Genomic DNA, 9443 nt, shown 5'->3' on the forward strand with positions numbered 1-9443 from the left:
ATGTAATTTAATTGGGGGGGTTGATATTTAAGGATTTAAATTTTTTTAACTCATGTTAAAATTTAAAGATAGTTTTTTTTCTTCTAAATGTTATTTAAGTTAATGAATGAGGGTTTGATTTATTTAAGAATTGAAGACATTAAATTTGATTTTTTTTGGGGGAATTTGGTTTTCTACTTATCTCGGCGCCAAGTTAAGGTGATTACCTTATTCACAGCTGAGCTGAATTTTGATTACATTCAGAGGAGGTTGAAATTAATATTTCGTTGTGGTGCTTGTTGTGAAGTGAAATAAGTTTTAGCTTGGCTATTTTTTTTAGGTGAATTTAATTATTAGGTAATTTGTAAGTTTTATATATGTAATTTTTGTTGCTCTTTTTTGTAAATTTCTTTTTGTTAAAAACAAATTTCTTTTTGGGACGGGGGTATTTGTACTGATAAAGTTCATTTACAGTTTCTTTTTTTTAAGTTTATCTTTGTGCCAATAGGTGGCAGTATGAGTCTTAAAATTTATAATAATGACAGTAAAAATAAACCTTTTTTCTAAACTTTTAATATTTTTATATAAATGTAATAATTAAGTTTTATAGTTAAATATTATAATTTTAACTAAGTATAGATATAATATAAACCTTTAATTTTATATATTTCACATTTTGGTCATAAATTTAATTTGTACTTTTTGTAATACTGTATGGTGACAACACACTGGGTTAGATGATGAATTTGATGTTTTGATATTCCTGTTGATGTTCACAAGCTGAGGAGGCGGTTGAAAAGCTCCTGGTAGAATGTTGATTATCCCAATGAGTTGATCAACTCTTTTTTAGAGTGGTGAGATCCGTTGCCTTATTGTAAGGCATATTTGCTTGTTATGTGAGTGAATAAAATAACCAGAATGTGTGCACCATGAGTTAGTGCTGGTGAGAAAAAACGCACGTGTAGTAGCCACACGTGGCCTGGCATTATAGTGGTAGTATTTCATCTACCAAACCTAATGGCTAAAAGTTAATGATGTGATATGATAAGTGTATAATCTCCAAGAAGTAATGTTAGTATGGAGCTGTATGGTATGATAACTTATATAAGGGGCAAGATGTTAGCCCATGGTAATCACTGAGGTGCATTTTTCCTGTTTGATGCTAGTCCAATAGGACAACTTTTTTCATATGTATTCGTAATGAATGCGTTATTTTTCGTAATTTTTAAAAATGTTTCTTAATCAAGTCCCTTAAGGACTTAATCCTTTTTGAAATTATTTAATAAACCCAGTTATTTAATCTAATACCTTAGATAGTATTTATTTTCTTGTTGTATGATGAGGGTGTTATTTTTTACTTTGCAGATAAACAGGTAAGGTATCCCATGCTGGAGAATCGGGGGATCATTAATAATGAATTTAGGTTAAGAAGAAAATACACAACGCGATGTTTAAATTTAGGGGAATAAATATACAAAACGGTACATAATACTTCACAACTTTTTTACGCTTTACTTAATAATTTACTTTACACATTTTTTACATTTTACTCTTTATGCGTTTATATTTTACTGTTTACTTAACTTGTTATGCTTTATACTTTTCATTATTTTTCACGCTTTACTTTTTAGTTCACGCAACATATTATTTTTCACGTTTCATTACTTTCTAATTTACTTTTTGCTTAATTTTTCTTTACTTTTCACTCTTCCTTACACTTTAAATTGTGCGCGTTACTCAAAGCTTATTTTAAATATTTACTTCAATTTACAGTATAATTTATTCTATACTATGTTTCACTTTGTTTATACACACATATTACTTTACGCTGTACTTTATATTTTATGCCCTTCTTAATAATTTTACTTGACTTTACATTCTACGCTTTAGTTTTCTTATATACGTTTTTTAAGTTACATTTTATTTTATTTTACACTTTTTTCTTTACTGTACACTTAAGCTTTAATTTATACTTTACTTAAAACTTTACGTAATGCTTAGTTTACTTGTCACTTTTACTTTACACTTCACTATTCTGTTATATTATATTTCCCTATCTACTTTTTATATTTGATCACACTTTGCCTTCTACTTCCGACTATGAGCTTAATTCTGTGCTTCGTGTGATTTACATAGTGACTTGTTTATTTTTGTGCTTCATCATTTTTTACGTTAGCCTTCACTTTTTATTTTCAACTTTTACTTCTTATTTTGCATTTTACTTCATATGTTACGTTTTATATTACTCTAGACAATATTTTGCATTTGACTTGATATTTTACACTTTACTACACCTAATCTTACTATAACTAAATTTTATATTATATGTTACTCTTTACATAATATGTTTAACGATTAACTTCATATTTTTCTATTTTACTCTTTAAATTTTATTTATATTTTGCGTTTTCTATTCTGTTTTACGTTATAATTTGTTCTTTACATTACATACAATTTTCTGCTGTATTTTTATTAACTGTACTTTATTCTTAACATACTTTTTTATTTTAAAACTATGTTTTAAGCTTTGATTCACATAACACTTTTTTCATTTAAACTTAACCTTACACATTATTTTATATTTCTCCCTTTAGTTTACTTCATAGTTTACCACATACTGTATTTGATTTTACTTAATATTTCACTTCTCCTTATTTTATACTCTAATGTAAATTTTTAAACGCTTCACTTGATACTTCAAACTTTGAGTTACACCTTGTTTTTCACGTTATGCTTAACATTTTACATGCTTCACCTAATTTGCGTTACACTTTTTACTTAAATTTATGCTTTACTTTTTTGTAATATAATTTATGTTTTACTTTACATTTTATACGTTAGTTTTATTCAGTTTTTTACGCTACATTTTGTGTTTTACGTTTTATTTTATATTTCCCTTTGTAGTTTATTCATTGTATTTTACCTTATCTTCTAATCTACTTTTTGCTTTCTTTTTTTTAGTATAATATTTTACTTTCTCCTTCAAATTTTTTTACTTAATATTTCACTTCGTGCTTTAAATTTAATGCGTTACTTTAAGCTTATAGTTCACGTCTTTGCTTTAATTCACACTATAACAAACATTCTATACTGTAATATATTTTCTCCTATAATAATTTTTCTTTTCTGCCTTATACGGTTTATTTTACGGTACTTTCAATTTTTCACATTTCATTTGCCGTATGATTGATTATTCTTAAAGCTTTAATTTTTAGTTTACCAATTTTTTTCCTTAACGATTTATTTCACATTTGTTGATTTAATTTATGATTCACATTCCGCTTTACTTCACACTTAAATTAATTTTTAGTTCACTCAACGCTTTTACTTTATGCTCTATTTTATACTATGCTTTACTTTCAATTACATTTTATTTTACTGCCTTTGCTTTACTTATTCTTTTAAATATATTTTACATTTTATAATATTCATATATATTTTACGCATTATTATATACTCCATGCCTTATTTTATGATACTCCATGCCTTATTCTTTTATATTATTTCTATTTTATTTACGTTTTACACAATATTTACTNATATTCATATATACTTTACGCATTATTATATACTCCATGCTTTATTTTATGATAACATATTCTTTTATATTATTTCAATTTTATTTACGTTTTACACAATATTTACTCTATGCTTCTCTTATTTTAGGCTTTTCTTTACTTTTTACTTCACAAATTTCTTAACGTTTTACTTTTTATGTTACGATTATATTTTACACCTTACTTTATTTTATATCTTATGCTTTACATTGTTCTTTATTTAACTTTATATGCAATGTTTTACTTTACTGCATACTTCACGTTTTACTTTATTTCACGCCTTATATGCTTTGTGCTATTCTTTATTCTATACTTTCTACTACCCATCATTTCTTATATTTTCGGCTTTTTACTTTGCGAGTGACTTCACTTTCTATTTTGCTTTGAGCAGGTTTTACTTTAAATATTTATNTTTATGTTACGCTTATATTTTACACCTTACTTTATTTTATATCTCATGCTTTACATTATTCTTTATTTAACTTTATATGCAATGTTTTACTTTACTGCATACTTCACGTTTTACTTTATTTCACGCCTTATATGCTTTGTGCTATTCTTTATTCTATACTTTCTACTACCCATCATTTCTTATATTTTCGGCTTTTTACTTTGCGAGTGACTTCACTTTCTATTTTGCTTTGAGCAGGTTTTACTTTAAATATTTATATAGTACCTGATGCTTTACTTTTTACTACACTTTATTCTCTGCTATAACTTCCACTTTTTAATTTTACGCTTTCCATTTTACTTAAGACATTTTTTACTTAACTTATAAGATATAAAAATAAAATACTTAGTAAAGTTTGATAATACATACTTCTAATTATAAACATAATTTAACTTTATATTTAATGCATTTTTACCAATTAATTTTATTATATTTATTGCCTCACATTACTTTTGAAACGCGGTTTGATGTGCATTTTACTTCTTTTTACTATATTTTACATTTTATTATACTTTCTACTCCATGCATTATATAATGTATTTTTTTATATTTTACAAGCTTTACTTTATACTTCACTCTACTTTTTGTTACACAAACTTATTTACGCTTTACTTTTACATGTGGCGCTAACATTTAACGCCTTACATTATTTCATATTGTATATTTTACTTTTTATTTAACACTTTAAACTATATTTTTTGCTATTCTTTAGTTTTAATAATTTTCCCCTTTTACTCTAAGCTTTACTTTTATACTTCATGCTTGACTTCATTTTTTAATTTACTTTTTTCTTTACTTTATATCTTACTCCTTGCGTAACACGACTTTATACTTCATACTTTGCGCTCAGTTTACTTTACGCTTTTACTTTAACTGATAATTTACTTTATACTACGTTAGTTCTCTAATATAATTTCTACTTTTTGTTTTACGCTTTTACTTACTTTACTTTTTATAGTTTTATTTACTTTGCTAAATATTTCACTTTATACATCTAGCGCTTTACAATAATTTTTTTTTAATTTAACGTTTTGCTTAAATTTATATTTAATGCATTACAAAATTATATATTTTGTTTTGCTTTATTTTATGATTAAGTAAAATTTTGATTTAGATATTACGCCATTTATTACTGGGACGATTCAATGAAACATTTATACCTTAAATATGTTTAAGCTACATAAGATGTTGTTGTAGTTCATTTACGTCGCACTAGAGCTGCACAATGGGGTATTGGCGACGGTGTGGGAAACATCCCCGAGGATGATCCGAAGACATGCCATTATGTATTATTATTTTCCCGAAAATTTATATGAATGCTTTTTATTTTGAACACGAAGACTATTAAATTCTTTGAGTGTTAATATGACTTACCTTTAAAAAAAAACTATGATGTCCGCTTTTGGCCACATTCATATTTCTTAAAGATTTCGGAAGCTGAAAAAAATATCACATATTGATTAAAATTATGTAAATATTTATGCAACACAATAATAGTGGCCGTTCAAACATTGCGGGGATGGGGGTTGGTAATTTGCTTATATTTGATGACAAGGGGGCTGGCAGGATACCAGCAATGCTTACGTATGTCATTTAAATCATATGATAATTTCAAGTTTTCTTAAAAGGAAAAGAGAAAATTATAATCTGGGAAAAATTACACTTGAAACAATTTCAAATTGGAAATAAAATTTTGGAGAAAGAAAAAATTTGGACAAAAGTTTTACAAAATAAAACGAAATATTTACTATTGTATTTTTTTGACGAGTTATACGATTTATTTAAATTAAGTTCTAAAATTAGATTACTTCAGAAAAAGTTAAAATTAGAGCTAGTTAGTGCGTTGTTACTTTCTCAAACAGAGGATGTGATTTGCTTATTTTTGCTGAAAAGGAAAGAGAGGGAGGCTAAAGCTGAAAAACATGCTTTATTTGAACGACCCCATATAAATAGAAATATTTCAGTTTTAGGATATTTAAGTTATTACTTGTTCATTATGAAGAAATTTATAAAGAAATCAAGTGTTTTAATCATTGAAATTAGAAACACATTATTATAATTTTTAATTTTAATGAATTTGTACTGATAAAAGTTTATTTACAGTTTCTTTTTTTTAAATTTATCTTTGTGCCAATAGGTGGCAGCATGAGTCTTAAAATTTATAATAATGACAGTAAAAATAAACCTTTTTTCTAAACTTTTAATATTTTTATATAAATGTAATAATTAAATTTTATTGTTAAATATTATAATTTTAACTAAGAATAGATATAATATAAACCTTTAATTTCATATATTTCACTTTTGGTCGTAAATTTAATTTGTACTTTTTGTAATACTGTATGGTGGCAACACACTGGGTTAGATGATAAAAATTGATGTTTTTAAGATGTTCTGTTGATGCTCACGAGCTGAGGAGGTGGTTGTAAAGCTCCTGGTAGAATGTTGATTATCCCAATGGTAAAGTGAAAAGGAGTTGGTAAACTCTTTTTTAGAGTTGCGAAATCCGTTGCCTTATTGTAAGGCATATTTGCAGGTTATGTGCGTGAAGAAAATATCCAGAATGTGTGCACCATGTGTTAGTGGTGTGGTGAGAAAAAACACACGTGTAGTAGCCACACGTGGCCTGGCATTATAGTGGTAGTATTTCATCTACCAAACCTAATGGCTAAAAGTTAATGATTTGATATGATAAATGTATAATCTCCAAGAAGTAATGTTAGTATGGAGCTGTATGGTATGGTAACTTCAATAAGGGGCAAGATGTTAGCCCGTGGTAATCACTGAGGTGCATTTTTCCTGTTTGATGCAAGTCCAATAGGACAACCTTTTTCATATGTATTCGTAATGAATTTTTTTTTAATCAAGTCCCTTAAGGACTTAATCCTTTTTTGAATTAATTTAATAAACCCAGTTATTTAATCTAATACCTTAGATAGTATTTATTTTCTTGTTGTATGATGAGGGTGTTATTTTTTACTTTGCAGATAAACAGGTAAGGTATCCCATGCTGGAGAATCGGGGGATCATTAATAATTAAATTAGGTTAGGTAGTAAAGACACAACGCGATGTTTAAAATTTAGGGGAATAACTACACGATAACGGTACAAATGGTGCCGTGACCTCTAGCATGGCTTAGCATTACTTGTTTATTTATTTATTTCTATGTTAATAAGACAATTATTTTAATTTTTAGTAATGGTATTAGTCAGGTAGTAATTTGCATTTTAAAGTTGGTGTTGATTATGATTTATTTGATATATTTAGTGCAGCTACTTGTGTTTTACTAATGTAATTTATTATATATTTATCTTATGCATTTTTAATTGTACATTACGATGGATAAAGATAAGACGGCAGTAACTGGGGTGTTTGTCCCACAAACACTTAATGTAATGCATATTTCCTTGTTACCAACTTTTAGAGGGGAAGGGGGCATTGCTTTGTTTAATTTTTAGAGAGGATAGAAGATGCAGCATCCCAATTTGGGTGGTCAGAAAGTGACAAAAGATTTGTGCTAAGGGACAGATTATATGGGGAGGCTAGAGAGCTGTTAAACGAAAGTAGGGATGAAGCAAATACGTATGATAGTATGGTAAAAGTGTTGAGGAAAAATTATATAAGGCATACCTCACTTAATGTTAGCCTTTTTGATTTTTTAAATTTCAAGCAACCACTGAATATGCCGGTGGAGCGTTTTATAGCTCAAGCTACCTTAAAGAGTAAAGCATTAAATTTTGGGGAGGTAGGTAAGGAAGCGGCAGGGGTTCAACGCAAACATATGCTTTTAAATGTGTTAAAAAGCAACATTAAGCCGGAAATCTTGAGAAGGGTATTAGCTAGAGACCCACAGGATGTGGCGGAGTTAAAAAGGGTGGCTGTGTTGGAAGAAAATGCGATAAAGATGACAGCCAGTGCTTTGAATCCTTTTGCCCAACCGTTTAATGGACAAGCAGAAAGGCAGAGACAGGAGGAGGTATATGCAGTGGAATCTACCCATAATTTAGCTGAAATATGAAATGATCTCAGTTGGATAATGAGGGTTTTCCTAAGCCTGTTGCTTTTGGTAGCCGTAAACTAAAACCTGCTGAAACAAAATATTCTGTGACGGAAAGAGAGGCTCTAGCAATTGTTTTCTTTACAAATTATTATAGGCAGTATTTATTAGGCAAACGATTTTTTATTTACACAGATCTTGCACCTTTAACTTTATCACTAAAATTTAAAGATTCTTTTAATCGAATTGCTAGATGGACAGTATCTCTGTCAAATTTTGATTATGAAATAAAGTATTTAGCTGGTAAAAAGAATAGTATAGCAGACTTCATGTCTAGAAAAGTAGAAAATTCTGAATCGGTAAAAACTAATTTGTTTATGGGGGGAAAATTGAAATTTTGAGTAATTTAGCAGATTGTACCATGGAGGAGTTAATTGAAAAACAGCAGATAGATAACTTTTGTAAAGAAATAAAAAATAATCCAGAAAAAGTAACTAAAAGTAAGAATATTCTTTTTTTTGTTGATTCGGATGGAATAATTAAGTGTGTTGATGTGAAATCTAATAAGGGTAAGGAGAAAATAGTGATACCTGTGAGTTTAACTAAGCATATTTTGGAAATCACGCACGATTCGAAAGTAGCATGTCATCCGGGTATAGGAAAAACTATTCATAAAATTAAAAATTTATATTATTGGCCACAAATGGTAAAACATATTATTAATTGGATTAAATCATGTGAGAAATGTTGCGAAAGAAAGGCACATCAACCCAAAAATAAGGTTCCCTTTCAAAAAACTCCAATAGCTAATTATCCGTTTCAAAAGGTGTCATGTGATATTGTAGGGCCATTGCCAACCTCCTTAAGAGGTAACAAATATATTGTAACGTTTATTGATTATTTTACGCGATATGTTGAGTCATTTCCGGTGCCAGTTGCTGATGGAGAGCACATTGCAGAAGCTCTTATGGAATTTATCTGTAGGCATGGGGTGCCCCAAACACTAATCAGTGACAGAGGATTAAATTTATTGAGTCAGGCCATGAAGTGTGTGTATGAATCCTTTGGGATTAAAAAGGTAGAAATTTTGGCTTATAGACCCAGCTCAAATGGTACTATAGAAAGATGGCATAGGTCCCTGGGTAATGATTTAAGTCAATTGGTTAATGAGAGGCATAATGATTGGGATCACCAATTGCCGTATGCATTGTTGGTATTACGCACATGTCATGACTCAACTAAATTTTCTCCTGCTTACCTTGTGTATGGTAGAGAATTAAACCTACCTAGAAAATTTTTGGATAGCCCACCACCCTTTTCTTATTCTGATGAACTTGATTTTGCTAACATTTTGCTAAAAAACTTTCATAAAGTTTATAAAGAGGTTAAAGAAAATTTAGATAAGGCTGCAGATGTTAGTATAAATCGTAGAAATAAGATTAGTAAACAGGTGTCTTT

This window comes from Parasteatoda tepidariorum, chromosome 6 (genome assembly GCF_043381705.1).
Source record: "Parasteatoda tepidariorum isolate YZ-2023 chromosome 6, CAS_Ptep_4.0, whole genome shotgun sequence".
NCBI lineage: Eukaryota > Metazoa > Arthropoda > Arachnida > Araneae > Theridiidae > Parasteatoda > Parasteatoda tepidariorum.